Raw genomic sequence first — 20645 nt, forward strand, 5'->3', positions numbered from 1 at the left:
GAGGGGCTGCGGGAGAGGCCGGAGAACACAGCCCAGCCCTGCACTCCCCATGCAGGGAGAGCCCCGGGATGCCCCAGGGGATGGAGCACGGCCCCTCTTCCGTCCTGTCCATGGGCATGTCCCCAGGGGATGGGCTGGGATGGGATGGGATGGGATGGGATGGGATGGGATGGGATGGGATGGGATGGGCTGGGATGGGATGGGGTCAAGCTGGCTGCAGGCATCAGCCCTGTGGCCCCACTCTGCCACTCACCATCCTGCAGTGTCTGGATCTGCTCTGGCTCTTCAGGCTGTTGTGCTGGGGCAACTCCAGGGCCTTTCTTTTTTCCCCCCCTGAACACTTTGCACAGGCTGAGAAATCTGCCCGCCATTCCACCAGCTAGCCTTGAAGGCACCTTCTAGAGAGATGCCTCAGGATATATCCAAGTCAACAATTGCAGTTGACCCTTGAAGACACCTGAGACAGAGGAGCCTCAGGAAGGCTGCAGGACAGCAAGTCCTGCACTCTGGTCTGGAGGGCTCCTGCCACAATGACAGGAGCCTCCTCGTAAATGATTCTGATCACCAAGTCCCACAGTCTGGCCGCGAGGTCAGCTGCAGGAATAACGCCTTGGAAAATTGCTGGGTCAGACACAAATGAGCACGCTGTGGGGGGGCTCCTCACAGCACTACTCGGTTCTGTCCTGTCCTGATGCGTGCACCAAGCACTGTGGCGTGCTCCTGTCACCGCCAGCTCCTATGTCACCACGTGTCACAAAGGGAGGGCCCTTGGAAACCCTGTCCTGTTCCATTCCAGGCTGACCATGGTGCAGCGTGTCACAAAGGGACCTTGCACACACCGTCACCTGCCCTGGGGCCACCCCCAGCCCCCCCAAAATGGCCCAGCTTGGAAGGAATCCCTGGCTCCAAGTGTCTTAGACAGCCCGACAGGATCTTTAGGAACAGCTCAAACCACCAGCAAACCCTGCCCTGCTCTGCGGGATCAGGGCATTTAAGAATCCTCAATTCTTAAAGGCTTTACTTCTCATTGCACAACTGAAGGAGTTTCCAACATTTGCAAACTTCTCAAATTAATAGCGATTGCCGGAGAATGTGAAGGATTTGGAAGTTTGTTCCCATCTAAAAGCAGCAATTAATTTGCCTTAACACATTCCATTGAAAGTCACTTTGGAAACATAGCACTATACAGAGGCAAAAAGAAGGCCATTCTTTGGTGTGCTGATTTATTAAAGAAATATGGATATTGATCTAGCACCAATATCCAACTGTGACGGACAAAAACTCTCTAACAGTTTAAAGTTAGAAAGTGTATGTTTATTGCGACGCCGGACAGCGTGTGGGACAGCTCCCAAATACCCACCGCACCTTTCCAATGATTACAGAGTCCTTTTATCCACACAAGAATTGAATATTTAAAATACAAAGACATATTCATCATTATGGTACATCCCATTCCTCGCTTCCTGTGCTAATCATTTCAAAAGCTATTAAGCATGCGTAGTTTGTTCCTTGAAATGGGTCGGTGGTCCCTTTCATGGGGAGGGGTCCCAAAATGAGGAAGTAAATGAAGTCTTCCTCATTCTGACCTTTCTACCTTTTCAATGCAAATATGAACCTTGGTAGAACTCCCATTCCTTGTCTTCAATTGGTTTCAGAACAGAGGAGGCCCACAATTGTCTTACGTTCCTAAAAGCTATTTGTCAGTTTCTATATTCTTCATTATAAACTCAGCTCACTAAACACTGTGTTGACAAGCAATCAATTATTAGTTAACTACTAACTCTTAACTTCATCAAGGCCTACTTACAGAATCCCTTTATTTTAATTAACTCTAGAAAGGCTTATCTCTAACTAAAATCTTAGCTCCTCTAGAATCTCTAAATCTCTTAAAGTTTATGTTTCAGTGCAAATGGTTTTCGATGAAGGGATGATAATATCGTGATTCTCTTAAGGAATGAAAGCTCTCAAGGAATGGTAGTCCACTCAGTCTTACAAAAGTAGCCCAAACAAATGAGTAGATGGAAGAAGGGCTCATCCTCCCCCAGTACAGATATCTAAGTGGCCAATAAAGTACATCTCTCCCATCTTGTTCCCTGCAGGAGAATCAGGACCATGAACAGAAATAGTCACAGATATTCTTTCTGCCCTCCATAAGCAAAGCTGTGCCAAACCACAGATGCTGCCTTCAAGCTGACTCCAATTCCAGCCTAGACCTCTCACCTTGCAGACAACTCCTTCCCCAACACGCTCCCCAAGACCAACCCCCCGCAAACATTCCCACAGAAGCCCTCAACAGCCCACCAGGACCCCCAGCTGTCCCCGTCCCTCCGCAGAGCTTTCCCACCCTCCAGCAGACCCCCTGGTTCCCTGCACGTGCTGTGGGATGGCACTCGGGAGCATCTGCTCCAAGGCCTTCCCTGGCAGCAAGCTCAGGCTGCCAGGCCTATGGATCCTGGCTCATCCTTCCCACCGAGCCTTCCTGTGCACGGCTGTTCCATTGGCACATCTGCGCTCAGCTCGGGCTTCTCCACTCAGCCAGGGCTGCTGGGAAAGGATGGAGAGCAGCCTGGCAAGCTCTTTCTCCAGCTCCCTCTTCACTCTCGGGGGAGGTAGAACATTCCAGAGGAAAGCAACTGGTGCCACAAGGAGTGGGCAGCATCAGGCAGCTCTGGGGAGGCACTTGAGGACTGCTGTATCCTGAGGGAGCACTGTTGGCCATCCCCTGTGTGTATCTGCAAAAGCTTAAAGTCAGCTGCCTCAGCTTCCAGGGCCTCTCTTGGCCAGCATCCTGACGTGGATGCAGGACTGCTGCCAGGCACTGCTGGGACCCAGCGGGACAGGACCGGCTGTCTCGTGTCCACGTAGCACCCCTGACACAGCCAGGGCCGTCCCGAAGGCAGACAGACGCTCCCGTGTCAGCAGAGAGGAGCAAGGAGCACTGGGCTCCCCTCAGGGTATCTCAGCTGGGCTCGCTCCACAACACACCCCCATTTTAAGGCCTGCTGATGCCCAGCTGCCAGAAATGCCTCCCTTGTGCTCTCCAAGATGCAGAGAGCCAGCCAACGGGAGCACATCTGTGGAGGAAAATGCTGTGAACTAAGCTCTCCATGGCAGGGCTTTTATGTCCAATGAGTTGCAGTGGGATCCAGGAACCAAAAACAAGCTCCATGCCCCAGGACCACCCAGCAACACAGACAGAGCTGGGATGACTGGGATACACATTTCCAAAGGGTTCTCCTGGTCTGAACCAGCACTGATGGGTCTGCACTCATTAAGACTCAGGAGTTTCACCCATCACTGCTGTTCTCAGGAGGAACTCAGAACATGGGCAATTTTTCAAAGATCGCTCAGAGTTCACCTGCAGAAAAAGGAACAATCTCAACTTCCACAGGCATCAGCAATTAATGGCACCATATTGCCTCATAAAATGGGTCAGATGTTGGAAAAGTAAGGACAGCCAAACGAGGGGAGGAACAATAAATAGAAGCTGACAAGACAAATGCACAAGAAGCATCTTATCTCTGTGTGTGTATATGTCAAATTATCTGCAGGTCAGTAAAATTACTGCCCTTTGAGAAGAGGTCCAGAAATGCACAGTCCACAGATCAGGCTGAGGGCAAAAGGCCAAAGGAAAGGCCAAAGGAGAGCGAGGAATCATGGAAACTGAGTGCAGATTCAATTTATGCTCCCAGGTGCTGTTTATTATTTTGTTTGGGTTGTGATTTTTTTTGGGAGCGTGTGTAACTGTTTGGGTTTTGCTCTGGGGGGTTCCATTTTTGAACAGATACCTCCAAGTTATGCACATGGAAATACATTCATGAGGCAGCTGCTGGAAGTGTGTTTTTACTGAGTTCCTGTTGGAGAAGATTTCACGCTGGCTTTCAAGCTCCACAGTCACAGCCTTCCATGGAATTAATTTCTCAGTCTCAGGCTTACAGCAACATTAGTTAATGTAGACTGTAGCACATAACTAATAAATAATATAAAGAGTACAAAGGAAAGCACCCCCATTGTTCAAGCCCTGGTCTTTAATACCCCATCTCACCACAGAAAATGATAATGACACAAGAGGAGCAGTTCTGGCATAGCAAAGAGAACTTGCTTTATGTCTTGTTCACCCTTTGGCAAAAATATTTCCAAGTAAGGAAGACAAATTATTTTTATGAGAAGCAATGTCACAAGGCAATAGATTTTTCTTAGGTTACAAAGGAAAATGAAGACTGTAAAAGGAAGTAGAAACTGTAGGGGAAACACAGCCTTCAGGATGGAAAACCAAGTATTAAGTCTTGATGCAAAGACAGAAAAGAATGGTGCCGCTCCTACTATAAATATGTCAGCACTGAGCATTGATGAAAAACTCTGTGTGTCAACCGGGTTGGAAGTGGTCAGAGTTTTCATTGGTTCAAATCTTCAGATCATAGAACATGAAAAATTAGTTTCAAAACCAAATCACTACACAGACATTTAATACAACATTTCTAATGAAAAGACATGATTTAAAAATGAGGTGGCACCAAGGGGTTCTTTGGTCTTTTTGTTGTAGAAGAGAGGTCAAGAATCATCAGATAAAAGATAAACAATGCAGAGGAAATGAAGTGCTGGTTTGATGTGCCAATGTTACAATAGCTGAGTATTAAAAACTAATAAAATGTCCCCATTTTCCTTTTTACTGAAGGAATTGCTGTAGATGTCTGCCCAGCCCAGAGCCAGCGTGGCACAAGCTGTTCCAAGCAGCTTAGGGCAAGAATGGAAGGTAAAATTCAACATTCAGAGAAAGCTGATCTGAAAAGAAATTGAGGGAAGACAGGAAAAAACAGTGGAAAAAGCAAAAGTTGCTCAGATAGGGAAGCATAATGATCTGCTTCAATTGATTTTTCTAATTTTTATTTATGCAAATTAGGACACAAATGTGAAACTCTTCCTTAGCTCATTACTCTCCTAAAGCCAAATGTATTTCACGGGTGAACTACAGCAGAATATTGCACTTCAGTAAAGCCTGCAGCAACCATGTAAAAGAGGGAAACCTTGCTGCAATAACTACAAATTCTGACCATTTAGGAGAGAATTAACAACAGACCCTTGATCAGGAACATGAGCTGATCACATTTATATGAATGTAACTAAAAATATTTCTGCCCTGAGGAAATGTGCTGAGCCTTCAGTGCTGAACTTAAAACAACCTCCAACAACCTCTACAGAAATACATGGTCTACAATGTTGGCTCCTCACATCTTAGTGAGTGAGTTCCTATTTGTTGATCTCTGTTTGCCAGAAAAATGCTTCTTACAAATCCAACAGAAAGAAACAAGTGTAGGTTACACTCAAGAGTGGAACAGTCTATCAAAAGAATGATGAAGCCAAAATTTAACTTAATTGCTTGCTTAATTTAAAGTTGGCTGTCTCAAAAGAGGAACTTTCATGCTATGGCAGATTGAAAAAGGTTTAAATTATTCTGTTTTTCAACTTGTTCTTGCAGGTGCACTTCAGAGGAAAGCTTTCAGTGCTACAGACAGCGTGCGGGCCTGCTTGACAATGTAAGAAAACAAAACAAAGCCAAAACTCCCTGGAATAATCCTCCCATCGTGTTTGCACTGCCACAGACATGATCAACAGCAAAGAGCCAAAGCAAAACAGCAGAATGAGAACTCCTGTTTCACAAGCACAATATTGAAAATACTTCATGTTTCTATAAATCAACAACAAACCACAAATATCAAATGGCAAAATGCTTTCTAGTAACAGGAATAAAAATTGCATAGAATCCCAGAATCACTGAGGTTGGAAAAGACCTCGCAGAGCACCGAGTCCAACCTGCGACCAATCCCCACCTTATCACCAGCCCAGAAACCTGAGTCCACGTCCAGTTATTCCTTGGACACCTCCAGGGATGGAGGAGACTCCAGATCTCCCTGGGCAGCCCCTTCCAATGCCTGACCAACCTTCCTGTGAAGAAATTCTTCCTGAATCCTATCCCTATGTGAACACTAATCCAGCTGAAGTCTTTCAAGCTGATTTTCCAACCCACACACGGCCACAAAGACAGACCTTTTCCACTGCTACTTCATGATCCCCAACCCCCTTATCTAAAAAACTTCTTTTCAATCGTGCAACAGAATTCTGCCTCCTCTCCATGAACTAACACATCCCAGTTCCTGGCTGCAAACCTCAGCAGTCTTTCTGAGGTTCTGTTTGCTGGAATATTCAGCAGCCACATTAAAATACACCCATCAAGAAAGACAAACTACTTAGGATGTGGACTGTCCCTTGCTGAGCATTTGTGTGGTAATAATGCAATTGCACCTGACCCTCTGCCACATTCAGGGCATGAAAACCACACCAAAATTTAATTTGCTGTCTCTTGCAAATTCATCAGGATCCCATAAATAAGGAGGTGAAAATAATGATATTGCAAAATGTTTTAGGAAAATAAATGGAAATCATTCTCTTCAATTCTTAAGAGCTCATTTAAATGTCTTTATGGAATGCTGAAGCTGAACACTACAGCAGAAACAGGCATCAAAATCTGAAAACCAAAGTGATAACATACGAGTGGGAACAGGATCTAAGCAAGTCCAATGAAGAAAGGTATTGATGGTCCAAAATCAGATCATTTCACTACAGCACAGTTTAAATCCTAATAAAATCTTTATTAAAATATTGAAATATTTTGTTTGAGGGCATCTCAAAAATAAAACTAGGACTGCATTTTGTGTGACACTTTTTTAATGGAAGATTAAAAAATATAGAAAAACATACTACATTTGCTGCAATACTTAAAACTGCACAACAACTAAGACCTTTTGTTTAATTAAAGCACTGTAATGCAAACACTGATAGAATTGCAGTTTTTTATCGTAGAAACATCACTTGAGTGTGGTGTGTGACTGTTGTGGGCCTTCCTCTTCTTCCCCTTTGTATCAAAAGGCCAGGGGAATTTCAAACAACTGGAAAGAACAAAACCCCCAGCTCTGAATTCTGCCCGAGATCAAGTTTGTATCTAGTGAGAGATTTTACAACACTCTTGAAAACAGAGTAGAAAAGGCTTTTTATAATGGAAACGCTGAAGGACCAAGAACTGCAGTCATGCTAAGAGCTGTCGCTGCAGTATTCTTTCCTTCGTGTCCTACTGAAAATTCCACTTAATTCTCCATTTGTCATTCTTCTCTGTAAAGACAGTAATATATAGATTATAGAATTTAGGGGTTTTTTTCTGCAGCCTACCTTCTAGTTTCAGAATTTTGGCTTTAATTCCACGTGTTCTCAGTAACTTTGATCACTGATTGGACTTTCCAGCTTTAGCTGGTGACGCTTTAGACAGAAGCTTCAGAAAGTTCAACTGAAAAAACATTGATTTGGTGGCTTAACTTTATCATGGAAGCTTTATGTTTTCAAGAGTATTATCCCAAGAGTACGAAGGCATTGATTTTGAACACAAGTGTAATGAATGATGGTTACAAAACCCCATTACTCAAACTTGTTAGAGCACAAACAACAGCTTGCTACAAACCATGTATAAGCAGAGTTTTTCTCAGAGATTTTGACCAAGAAAACAGACAAAACCACTGGATACAGCAGTCTCCAAAGAAAAAGTGTAGGTTCTCGCTCTGATAGAGACAAAAGTCAAGTTTGACCATGTGTAGATTCCTAAAAAGAGTCACTTCTGAGGCACTTAAGAACAAACAGAGCTGCCCTACTGCTTTTACTCTTGGTTGTATCCATGAATAGCATCTGCCGGGGAAACAAGACTGACTCCAGAACTTCAGCTGGCTCTGTACAGATCAGTCCTCAGCAGCAGAACTGCTCCTGGCTCAGCAGAATGACGATGGTAGAAGGAATTCCAGGCAGAGGAAAGGAAACTGAAAAGGAAAGGAAACCCAAAGGCCTGGGGATGAGCTGCCAGGCCAGGGTGGATCTGTGGCTCAGGGCAGGGCATCCTGCCCAGCCTGAGCCCCCAGCTGGGAGACAGGAGAAAGTCAGCACCGTGCAAGCTGCAAAAGCTAAGCTGGATAATGCAGCCCCAATTATTTTCTGTATACCAAGAGGAATCTGTAATGAACCTCTAAATAATTCCTGAACTAGTAACCACTGAGCTGTCCTGAATGAGACTGGGGAAATGCCATTCCATTACCACCTAAGCACTGCACACTCATCTACGGCGCTGCTTTGGATGTGATGGGGGGCAAAAACCTGGACGATAGCTACAAAATTTCATATCAATGTTTTGGGGCACAGAGGAAAAATCATGGATGTCTGCTTAGCTCCATCAGGAAATGCTCTGTGTGTGTGTCTGCAAGGCTCAACTTGCAGAAAGAAAACTTATTGATCACTAATCTTTAATAGGCATCAGTCTTTGACATCCACTTTCTCAGGGGTTTAATTTCAAGAAGCATCAGCTCACATCAACTTTCACAAAAACACCACAGAATCCATCATTTCCCTAACTGCTAAGTAAGAGCAATGTTCAGGAGAGTCAAACGTGCTCTAAGGCAAGAGCAAATACCCATCAGAAATGCCATGAAAGAAGGAAGGGAAAGGCCAACTAATGAATACCCAACATGCAGCTGCAGCAGAAGGGACAGGGAGAAGTGAGAGGGACATCAAAAAGCTCATCCTGATTAAGCAACCATATGACAAAGGAAAAAACCTGCACTAGTTGGGCGTGTTTTTTTTCATGATTAAATGCTAAATAATGGTAAGTATTTGGCAGAAGTACAGGCTCCGTGAGAATACAGCATTTACAGTTCTACTACAGCAGCTTTCAGTTTCTCAAGGTTAGCAGATTCATTAAATCAGTGATTTTATACAGGTGGAATTTTCTTTTTTGTAATTCAGTATTACGTAAGGCTGAACTGTCTTGTCCTAATACAGAGATAAAGCCAAAGGTCCTCCTGAACATGCATTGTAGGGAAATGAAAACCAGGGACTTTGGGTTATGAAAAGAAGCCATATGACTAAAGAGTGAATCCATGTTCCAAAACACCCACACAGACAAGAGCTTCTGATGAGAAAAATGATCTCTGCAAAGCTAAACTGCACAGATTATTTCCATGAAAAGGTAGAATCTTGCAGATTATACAATATTTACTGTGCTGGGATTAAAAAAAAAAACACCAACAAACAAATCCAACCTTTTATATTATCACAGTATGAATAATTACTTGATTGTTCAATGTCAATTATATAAAAATCACTAATTACTTAATTGAATAATTGCCTTCTTTTAGAATTCACATAGGCAATGATGTTTGCTTGGTTTTCCCAGGACTGTTTCTCCCTTGCTGCTGGCGAGTTTTGGGTACCTTCAAAATGAGGTGCCACCACCTGTGTGTGCCAGCAAAGCAGTTGTGGCTTACCTTGGCACTGGAATCCTTGCTTCCCAAATCCCCTGCATAAAGAAGGAAAAAAAGTGTTTGGTTTTAATTTCTACTCAATGGTCTCTAAAAACATAAAATTCATATTAAATTACTAAATTAAATTCATTCATTAAATTAAATTCATATTAAATTACTTCAGGTTTTGCTACAACAGCAACAGATTTTCAAATACACAACACAGACCAGCCCACCCATTTCAAAGCAGAGAGCAATAGCTGCCACCAGCTATGTAATTTCAGCTTCTGGCAACCATTTTTTAATTATTATTTTACAAGCTATTTTGGATCTACAATTATCACCATCTGTGATTGCTGCATAATATTTCAACTGATTTCATGCCACATGTATATTTAACAGCCACATAAAATAGTCCAAGTTCCAGCAAAGGCACGTAAAACAAACCAGACTTGGGGCTTCATCCGGATTTTGGGATTCAAGCTGCTGTTGTGAGGCTCAGCTAGAGTCCAGCCGTTTGCTGGATGGAAAGCAAGCAGGTGAAAAGTTTTGCTTGTTTCAACATAAATGAGAAGCCAGGCCCCTGATTTTCATACTGATTATTCTCCAGCTTCCTTGCTTCATTTCCATAATGAAATACAAGTGTGTGTGCAACACTTCTGCAATGAAATACAAGAAATAAATTACTCTCATCATACAGCACAACCCTGTCAAAAATCTAAATTGCCCTAAATCCTTAAAAATCATTACAAATTAACCCCAAAATAAAAAGTTTAATCTCTAACTAACAAAAAACCCCCAAAACCAAATAACACTAAAGAAACGCCACCATAGAACCAACTACCAGCAAAAAAACACACTACACTCTTTTCACTAACAATTCTTATCAGATCACAAAAATGAAACAGAAATAAAAAACAACCATATAGAAACCCACACAGCAAATCACAAAAGCCACTAAAAAAATAAATCCAACCAACTTACTAAACTCCAAACCGTACAACAGACACTGACTGTTACTAAAAAAAAATAACCAAAACTCTACCTCTACACTAGCTCATAAAGAGCAACCAATACTCTATAAAACTAACTAAAAAAACCCCACCAACCTAATTAACCATATAAAAAAATCTAAACCACCAAGAAATAAAAAATCACTACCAAAATAAAACTACCTAAAAAATTCCACCATATAAATACCCATGTTCCCAAAATAAAACTAATAAAAAACAACCAAATACATAAAACTACAAAAAAACACTTCCATTAAAAACAATACAAAAATTATTCCTAACTCAATGAACCCACAATGCCTCAACCATCAAAACAAAAATACCACCTAGAAATAAACAGGATGCCAAAAGATAAATGTAACCATAAACAATATCTCCCAAAGGATCTGTAACCATAAAACATACACTACAATCAAACCAACCAAAGAAATAAAATCCCTATAATAAACTATAATGCAGATAACAATATTTTAAAAACCTCACTAATTAACTCCAGGACACTACCTGAAACCCACCAAAACAAACACTACATACGCTAATAAGAGCCACCAGAACAGAATTTAAAACCTACCCGCGACTTCATGCTACGACCCATAAAAAACACTGTGAACCTTAAAAACATGTCCTTTAAAAACATAATACACCATCAAAAAAAAAAAAAAATCCAACAACAAAACTCAATCCAAATAAACCCTTGCCATCAGCACCTGAACCAAGAACCATAACACTCAAGAAGCACACCATGTCCCTTAGCATACACCAGCTACGAACAAAACAAAACGATACAACCAATTCCTAAGAACCACCTCCAAACCGCTACACCAAGGACCTTCGGAAAATGAAAAGCCGCGCTGCCGGCACCGGGCGGAGCGCGGCTCCCGGCAGGAAAGCGGCTCCTGCGGCAGGCAGAGGCGGCGCCGCGCCGGGAGCCCCCCGCCCGCTCCCCCTGCCCGGCGGGGCCGGCACCGGGTCCAGGGGGCCCCGGCGGCGCCCGAGCCCCGCGCCCGGAGCGGACGGAGCGGCCGGCACCGGCCGGCACCGGCGCAGCGCCCGCGCCGCCTCTCCCGCCCGCCGGCCCGGCAAAGCTCCCCGCGGCTCCGCACGCCTCGCTCCGGCGCGGCTCCGGCAGTCCCGCGCCAGCCCGGCCGCGCCCAAGTCCCCTTCCACCTCGGCAGCTCCCCAGGCAACGCCAGCAGCTCCCGCGCCACAGCCTTGGCTGCCGGGCCAGGGGCAGAAGAAGCGCCCTCCAATGCAGCGGCACAGCCCGATTCCAACCCTTCAAACGCTGCGAGAGCTGCAGCCTCCTTCAATTGAGCTCCCGAAACTGACGCCACACTCAGGTGCTCACCTCGCTTCAACGAGGGCAAATAAATGTGTTCTCCTCTTCAACTTCAGCCCCTGTAAGAGCAGAAAAGAAAGGCTTGTCCTCAAATGAAATCCCCCAAATTGTGGTAACCTTTAAAATCAGAGGGTTTTGGGAAAGCTGCAAAAGGCAGGCCTCAGAAACAGCAGAACTGCGATTCGAGCTAAGCATAAGATTTGTCAGCAGAAAAATTATATAAGAAGTAGAGGTTAACTACAAATAGAACAATGGGCTGTGTATTATCGCTTGTCTGGAATAACTCCCTAAGCCACAGAAAAGTGTATCTAGCGAGATGTTAGGAAGATCTAAACTTAAGAATGGAGCCCTGTGCATTGTGCTTTAAGGCTTACGAGCAGGCATTGCATTGGAAAAAAGCGAGCGTTGTTTTAACCAAAGGTACGTGTGCTTGCAGTGGTGGGATAGAACGGGTGTCAATATGCTTTTGCTTCGTGTGATTGGTCAAAACTCTTAACCTTAGAATTTACGTTAAAGTTCTTTTTCTGCTGCCGGGGACGTGAGCTGCTGGCATCTTCCCATCGCCATAACCATCTTTGACATCTATAGTTGCCATGACTGTGTGAGCCTTTTCTTGACTTGATGTTATTAATTCAGCTAGATTTGGTAGCGCTGCCGTGAGGGGGTCTGTGTTGGCGTTAAGCCTGTGAAAATCAGCTGTCAGCCTCCACTTCCCGGTGGGTTCCCGAACTGGCCATACAGGTGAATTGAAAGGAGAATGTGTATTGACTATTACTCCTTGATCTCGCAAATCCTGTATAACCAGTTTGATACCCTCTCTGGCACCAGAAGGAAGAGGGTATTGTTTTACATTAGTAGTTTTGCTGAATGGTAGGGAGGGTGCAGCTTGGAGCAGTCTAATGTTAAGGTGTGGTATACTGAAAAAACACAAAAATCCCTCAGAATCCTCCCACTGCCTCCCAGCAAGAATATTCATCCCTAGTAAATTGTTTGGAATGTCCCCAGTTACCATTTTGACAACTAACTGATTTTCATCTCCAGGGAATATGAGTTTTACTAAAGCCACATTCATAGTTTCTGTAGTTCCTAAAGCATTCAAAGCATAACCTTGTTTTCTAATTGGGAAAATTCCACATTTCTGGGCAGCTATATTTGTTAATGCAGAAATTTGAGCTCTGGTATCAACTACAAAATTAATAAGCGCCCTTTTAGGACCAACTATTGCTGTAATTAATATGTCCCCAGTTTTGTGATTTCTAGTGAACATTGTTAAAAATAACCAGTCCCCATCTCTCCGCTCACCCTTGAGAGACAGAGTTTTCAGTTTCCCTGATGCTGAAGCTGTTTTGGCTCAGTTCCTGAAATTTGTGGAAGGGACTGTTTAGGCTCTGTACCCAGACCCTGTGCAGGGGATGGCTTGCGTTCATTGCCAAGTACCTGTACAGGTGACTGCTGTGGCTCACTGCCCAGAACCTGTGGAAGAAGGGGTGCACTGGCTTGTACAGTGGGGGATTTTGGTACAATGGATCTGGGCCAGTGCCAATTAGAAACTATTTTGCTCAGTTTTTCAAGTGGTAAGCCATCCATAACGTCTTTAGGGACACCCTTTTTTAATCCTCAACAACCACCAAAACTAGCAGTTAGAGATTTGCTTATTCTTTTCTGGTTTTGCATTAGGAGAAGCAGTGTGTCTAACACACTTTGGTTTTTCTGATTTTTCTGATTTTTCTTCTGGGAGCTTTACAGGTCCATATTTTCTACTGTAATTAATCAGCTCCTCTGCCACTTCACTCTATGTCCAAATTTTCTGTTTACTGGTAGGAGTGGAAGAATGCGATTGTGCACTTAGTGGCTTAGAAGGGGTAGCATAGGGAGTGAACCCGGGATCAGTGGAAACAGAGGGGTTGTTTTGGTTATTAAGAAATCTATCCAGTCTTTCTATAGAAGATATAGCTGCTATGGTTTTTTAAAGGAGAATCGCTGTAGGTTTGAGTGATTCTGGGAGACCCCGAATTTAAAGGAGTCATAATTTCAGGCTTTACCAGTAATTGCATTGGTGACTCATAGCCTGTAGCAAATTTTCTCTCGTGTATCATTTGCAAAGAGGCAGCTCTGTGAATGCTTTCCAGGAGTTGGTCGGGGGTACCTACCAGGGCTAAAGGGTCTCCCCTTTCCAAGGGGCTAAGCCCCCCCTGCCCAATAAGCTGTGCACTGAGTTAGGGACCATGGGCTACATCTGTCCCCCGCGGTTAAGAACACCCCATGTCCCCAGTACCCACTGGCTTCTTGTTCTGAGAAGTGTATTTGATCTCCGCCAGTACGAGACACGCGGAATACGTATTCTGTTTCAGTTTCATGAGGGAGACACCTGTACTCCTTATTCAATTTAGCTAATTCAGTAGCAGAGTACAGGATTTCTTTAGTGGTTATGTGTGGGTCAAAATCCTTATCATTAATATAGTCATATTCTGTTTTAATTAAAGGTCTCAAGTTAGGACAACAGTGTACCCCACAATTTTTTACTAGAGGTAATTCTTTGTGGGGATAAATTTGATTGATGTGGGGAATTTCATTCTCCTCTGTTTCTTTTGGTGTGTTAGTGTGCTTTGAATTTTTAACATGTTCCTCTCTAAGGGCATTTCTCAACAAACGGTTTTCATTCCTTTCTTCATCTAATTGTTTTTGCAAAATTTCAACTAATTTTTGAAGGGAGTCTATTACTGTTTCTTCCTCACTTCTTCGCTTGAAGCAAGTTTCTACAGCTACTGTGAGGCAAGCTCCCAAAACTGAGCAGAGAATGGTTTTATTTCTGCCCAATTTGAATTTTGTTTCATGTTGTAAAGAACATACTCTATCAACCACATTTTTCAACTTAAACCAGTTACTTTGTGCCCATTCCTCTCCTTCCAGAGAAGGTTTGGCATTGTGTTTAGCTAGCAGAGCATAAATTTCAGCTTTAACTTTTGCGTTAAGGTTATCACTCATTCTGTGAAGGGACCAAAATCACTACAGCGAGGCACTAGCTTAAGTTACACAAACCACACAGCTTTCGCTGTGTCTCCCTTCGCTTCCCTGTGTGGGTGACAAATCTGTCAGGGAGGCCCTGCTTAGATACTTCAAGTTGTCCCTTCACTCCCAGACAGTTCAAAATACACACAGCAACAACAAAACAACACAGTGTCCCACCTTTTGCACTAAGAGATCTTCTGTGAATTTCTGAAGACAGTGTGGGTGCTTTTTCACCCAGGCAATGTGCAGTCTGCGGGAAATTCAAATCTCCCTCCTTGCTATCTACAGCAACTCAGTCTTTTGGGCTGGCAGTTTAGGTGCAGCTGGAGAGAAACGTCCTTCCCCTGTTGTCGACTACATAGAACCTGCACCCTTCTGTCTAGACAGAAATCCTGTCCATGATACCAATTTTATGTCACGATCAGCTCATGTGGGGTGTCGTGATGGTTCGTTAACCAATCCCAAAAGTGCAAAAAGGCAAACAGCAGGGGACTATCAGTTTAATCACAACAAATGCACCTTTATTTTGGTACCAACAGCAAATGCAATAGAGGGGACAGAAAAGGAAATAAAGAATAAAGAGAAAAGAGGGGAAAGGGAAATAGCTACCACTTGCTGAGATGAGGTCCCCAGTGGTCCAGCCACATGGATTTGTCATCGTCCCTGGGGGTTAACCGAAGTCTTAGTTAACTTAGAGGTCTTTTATAGTCCTCTGCCGAGTGGGGGGAACAGGTAATGGAGAAATGAGTCTATTGAAAAGCGAGTTCGTTCCGAAGCAGGGCAAGTCAATTTCAGCAGTGAGAGCCATGTCTTCTAGGTCCACCTGGGCTTGCACTGATCAGGCCAGCCCTCCTCCCTGTGGTAAGGGTCTCAGTCTCAGTCCTTGGGAGGGGGCTTCAATCTCTGTCCGTCACGGTGGTCTTGAGGCAGATGAGGGGTCTCCCATGGGAGATCACCAGAGTTACCCCAGAAAGTTCATTTGGCCAAGAGGTGGGAAAATTTGTGGTTTGAGCAGGTATCGTGAAGCAGGTGCCAGCATATAGGGTGAGTCGCCCCTTGGCAGTCCTTTGCTGAAAGTAGGGCACCGTGGAGGCAAATACACCTGCAAGCTGGCAAATGTCCACCTCTACCTAGCCGGAACTGCAGTTGGGGGTTTCTAGGATCTCAGTCTCTGCCATTGCGGCTATTGTGAGGCAAAGAAAATGAAGAGGGGGGCTACGGACCGTCCTCCACACCACTGGGGACCCGGAGCATTTGCTCCAGACCAATGAAAAGCTCCAATTCGCCCTAGACAGCTATACAGGCCAAATTTCCATCCATATCCCAAAACATAAACTTTTTAATCATGATGCAGCCTTTAATCTGACCCCAAAATTAGTCCAAAGTAAATCACCTCTCAAAGCTCTAACAATTTCTGCAGATGGCTCAGGGTCATCCCGTAAGTCTGTAATGACCTGGAAGGACCCTAAGACCCAAAAATGGGAATCTGACATCCAAATAGTGGAGGGATTTCCACAGATTGCCGAGTTAGCAGCTGTTGTCAGAGCCTTTGAGAAATTCAAAGACAAACCCTTTAATCTGGTCACAGATTCGGTGTATGTTGCTGGTATAGCTATGAGAGCAGAACACGCTCTTCTCAAAGAGGTTTCCAGTCCAAAGTTACACCAATTGATTTTGGCATTAACATGTTTAATCTCCCACAGAAAGCAACCTTACCATATAATGCATGTGAGGTCACACACCAACCTCCCAGGTATCATCACAGAAGGGAACAGGAAAGCGGACACATTGGCCATGGCAATAGAAACTGCTAACGTCCCTGACATCTTTGCCCAGGCAAAGTTGTCACACGAATTTTATTATCAAAATGTACCTGCCCTTATCAGAATGTTCAAGCTCTTAAAAGATCAAGCAAAAGCTATTGTCGCCACATGCCTGAACTGTCAAAATTACCAGATACAATCTATGGGGACAGGAGTCAATCCTCTAGGCCTGAACAGCTGCCAGCTGTGGCAGACAGATGTAACTCACTTCACACCTTTTGGAAGGTCAAAATACGTGCACGTGTCAGTTGATACGTTTTCTGGAGCAATACTTGCATCAGTTCATCCAGAAGAAACTACACAGCACACCATAAAGCACTTCCTCCTTGCATTCATTACTCTGGGAGTACCGAAACAAATCAAAACAGATAATGGACCTGCCTATACCTCTCAAAAGTTAAAAGAGTTCTTCAGTGAATGGGGAACAGAACACAAGAAAGGCATACCAGCAAATCCCACAGGACAATCAATTGTAGAGAGGACACATCAAGCCCTCAAAAAGAGTCCTCAATCAGCAGTGAAGAGAAACAAAAATAATATCTCCAGCTGAAAGACTTTGCAAGGCTCTCTACGTCATCAACTTCCTAAATTGTACAACATCAGAGCCTGATCCCCCAATACTTCGCCACTTTGCAAATACCACCCAAGCAAACCTCACTGAGAAACCACCAGTGCTGGTGAAGGACCCAGAAACACATCAAATTTCTGGGCCTTTCCAATTAATTACTTGGGGTAGAGGGTATGCATGTGTTCTACTACCATCGGGTCCAAGATGGTACACAGGAAAAAACATAAAGCCATACATAGGCACTGCAAACATAACTCCCACAAACAGCGACAAGAATTCCCCTGAGTCAAATACAAAACCTCCTCAAAACCAGACAAGTTCTGCCTGGAGACGAAGGCGTCGCTGAATGTCCGCACACTGAAGAAAAGACCATCCCATCACACGACAGCAGACGAACCAGAAAGCGGAACATTCTGCTGTAGCAGTCAAGCCATAAGCCAGACACAGCCTTAACACAAATTGTTATCTGAATTCCATGTTATTACCCCTTTTTACGCTAAAAAACTCTATTGTTTCCCTTTCTCAACCCTTACCAAAAACCCCTAACCTTATACCCACTCCCCCATCCTTAGCTTATAGAAAAAAAAAAAAAGAAAAAAAAAAAAGGGGGGGGGAAGGAAAGGAGGAAAGGAACAAGGGAGAAAACCCTCCCCTCCCACCATAAAGGTAACAAATTTTGCTTATATTCCTTATCAGAAGCCCCACCCTTGACCAAAGATGAAAATTATTTCTGTTGGTGCTGTCCTCACTGCTGCCTGGATGCTCCTCACTGTACTGTATGCCTTTGGCTGGATTAGCCCACAGCCTAGCTGTTGGGGAAGATGAAATAGGAAAGCCCTATAAATATGATTGCCTGGCAAAAGATTTAGAAAATACAGATATTGAGATGAGAACAAGATTTGAGATACCAAACCTTAATTACTGAGCAACTAGAAAACAATAGTATAGCCAGATTAAATGTGGGAGGGGCCCCTGCACTGCCATGGGAGGTGACACAAGTGTAAGGGGATCTGTTCATCAAATGTTGTACCCTCCCTCGTTCATGCCAATCAGCAATTGGTTTACTCCCCTGCTCTGGAAAGTTCTTGGTTCCCGTTACCTCCATTGGTTCCTCTGTAAAACCACTCCTTCCCCATTCCCTCACTGGTTCTGTGTATGTCACCTCATCCCTGCTCCTTCCCTTAGCCCTTTCCCTATTGGCCCGTTTGTACCCTAACCACCCCCATTCCTCCGCAGTTATATGCCCCAGCCCCGCCTCCCCTCAGAGCCTGCTCCCTTCTGGAGTGGTTGTCTCCCTGCACCTTTCTCACTTCCCTCATCCTCTGCCTCACCCTTAATAAACCCTCGAGGATTAAAGCAGCCTGAGCGTCCTCTCGTCTCTTTGGTGGAGCTATCCATATCCACCCGGGCACCTGTGGATTAGCCAGCCGTGGGCCACCCTGCTGGACCGGATCTGCAGGCACTTACAACTGAAAGCAATCCCCCCTTCTGATTAAACAATGCCCTTTACCTACAGATAGATCCAAAGGTCAAATGGAATGTCCTGTCTCACCCCCCAATGTGTGGTTCATCCCATACCTGTAACCCTCCCGTGAAGTATCAGGTATCAGGTATTGGCCTAAGTCCTGTCCCAGCCCACCTTGAAGCCCCCTGATAAGGTGTGGCCGAGGGACCAGATGCTCTCTTGGACTTCCCTCTTGGGATGCTCACCTGGAACCCTCTCTCCCCTCTCCCTGGGCCTGCCACGAGTTGCGGCTAGCAACTCCAAGCAGGGCCCTTCACCCTTTACAATTAACCACATCTTCTAAGACCTGACTTCAGAGATCCCTCATCTCCATCCATCCAAACCGTCCTGGAACCCAGCGTTCCCTGCACCTAGCCATAATGTTTGGGTAACCTTAGCAAAGACATTAAAACAGGATAACATGTGCTTATCCATGGGAAGCCTTGATAATCCACTTTCCACACGTCTGGTAGGGATTCCATTTGTAGCAGATGACTGGCCCATCTATAATTCAGAGCTCCTCCGCACCACAGGTAAGAGACTCAACCTGGTAGATACTTGGGATGAGTGGACAAAAATGTTGCCCAATGCTCTAGAGGAACTCCAAGAATTGGGCCTGTTGGGATCCTCCAAGGCAACATACTGTGTCAAATTTTACTTTAGATTTCCAAAGAATAATTGGCTAGAAATTGACCAGACAAAAAACATACAGAAAAGACATTATCACTGATTTTACAAAGCCTATAACTATCTGGATTGGTGCAATTACACTGCTCAGGTGATCTCTGTATCCTCTCTCCACCCCAAAGTATTACCCAAAGGAATGCTTCTCATCTGTGGTGACAGAGTATGGGCTGGGATCCCCTCCCGCCTCCAGGGAGGTCCCTGTAGCCTTGGAAAACTTTCTACCTTCACTCCAAATATCACCTTGTTACATAATTGGAAAAAAGAAAGCAAATTAAAACACCACAAAAGATCCTACACGGAATTTGATGAAAATTGTGATACCAAATTATACGATTGGAACAAACCAGAAAAGATAGCTGACTCCCTATTCTTACCATGGGTAGCTGCAGCTAAAGCCCTTGGTGAAATAAATCACCAAGGGTGCTGGCTCAGCAAGCAAGCCAATTCTACATCTGCTGCCCTGAGCGATCTTTTAAAGGAAGAAGAAACCACAAGACATGCAGCACTTCAAAATCAAGCAGTGATTGACTTTCTACTGCTAGCCCATGGACACGGCTGCCAAGACTTTGAAGGGATGTGTTGCTTCAATCTCTCTTCACACTCAGAATCCATCCATGCAAACATCCAGAAACTGAAGGAACTTGTGAAGGACTTAAAAGTAAAAAACAACCCAGACTGGGTCAATGAACTTTTTGGTCAATGGGGATTAATGGGATGGGTTGCATCTTTGGTTAAGGGAATGTTGTGGATTTTCATTGTAATTGTCATTGTATTAGGTATGTTCTCATGCCTTGTCTGTTGTTTTAAAAGAACTATTGGGAACGCCTTTTTACTAAATACAGAAAGTGGAATTGTAGCAGCCAGAGGCCCTGCAAGGCCTCCCTGGTGGTCACTCGCCTAAGATAAGAAATGCAGAGTCATGATGACTGGATCAAAGAAGCCCCTCTTCTGCCCTCGGACCCTCGTTATCTCTCTGTAAGGCTATAGGTCATATTCGCCCCAACCCTTACTATTGGACCATTCCCCAAAACCCCTGCACCCTATATAAACACCCATTTCTGCCCAGTTCAGCAGAAGAGCTGTCACTGAAACCCTTCTCAGAAGCTGCCAATACAGACACCTCTGTGGAACCTCATACAGCCTTCTTCTCTCTCTCTCCCTGCCTGTGGCACTTAGCAAGCAAAGAGCTGAAATCACTAAAGAGCTGAATTCACCAAAGAGCTGATCTCACTTAAAAGCTGAGCTGCTTGCTAAGATTGCTTCCAGCTGGGAGCTTGCCTGAGGGACCTGGACAGGTTGTGCTTATCAGCCCAGTGCTATCTGGGACACCTATGGCAGCCGGGGTCGGATGGACCCCGAGATCCCCAGGCCGT

General features: G+C 44.5%; 1 long non-coding RNA gene across 1 annotated transcript; it reads right to left on the reverse strand.

Moving 5' to 3' along the window:
• Window positions 1-7527: 7527 nt before the first annotated feature.
• Window positions 7528-9804, reverse strand: LOC128811586 (uncharacterized). The gene is made up of 3 exons (XR_008438395.1): window positions 9777-9804; window positions 9354-9385; window positions 7528-7856 (listed from the first exon to the last, which is right to left on the reverse strand). It is a non-coding gene; the product is annotated as an uncharacterized LOC128811586 (long non-coding RNA).
• Between the last annotated feature and the right edge of the window lie 10841 nt (window positions 9805-20645).

Source organism: Vidua macroura, chromosome 9 (assembly GCF_024509145.1).
Source record: "Vidua macroura isolate BioBank_ID:100142 chromosome 9, ASM2450914v1, whole genome shotgun sequence".
Classification (NCBI taxonomy): Eukaryota; Metazoa; Chordata; class Aves; order Passeriformes; family Viduidae; genus Vidua; species Vidua macroura.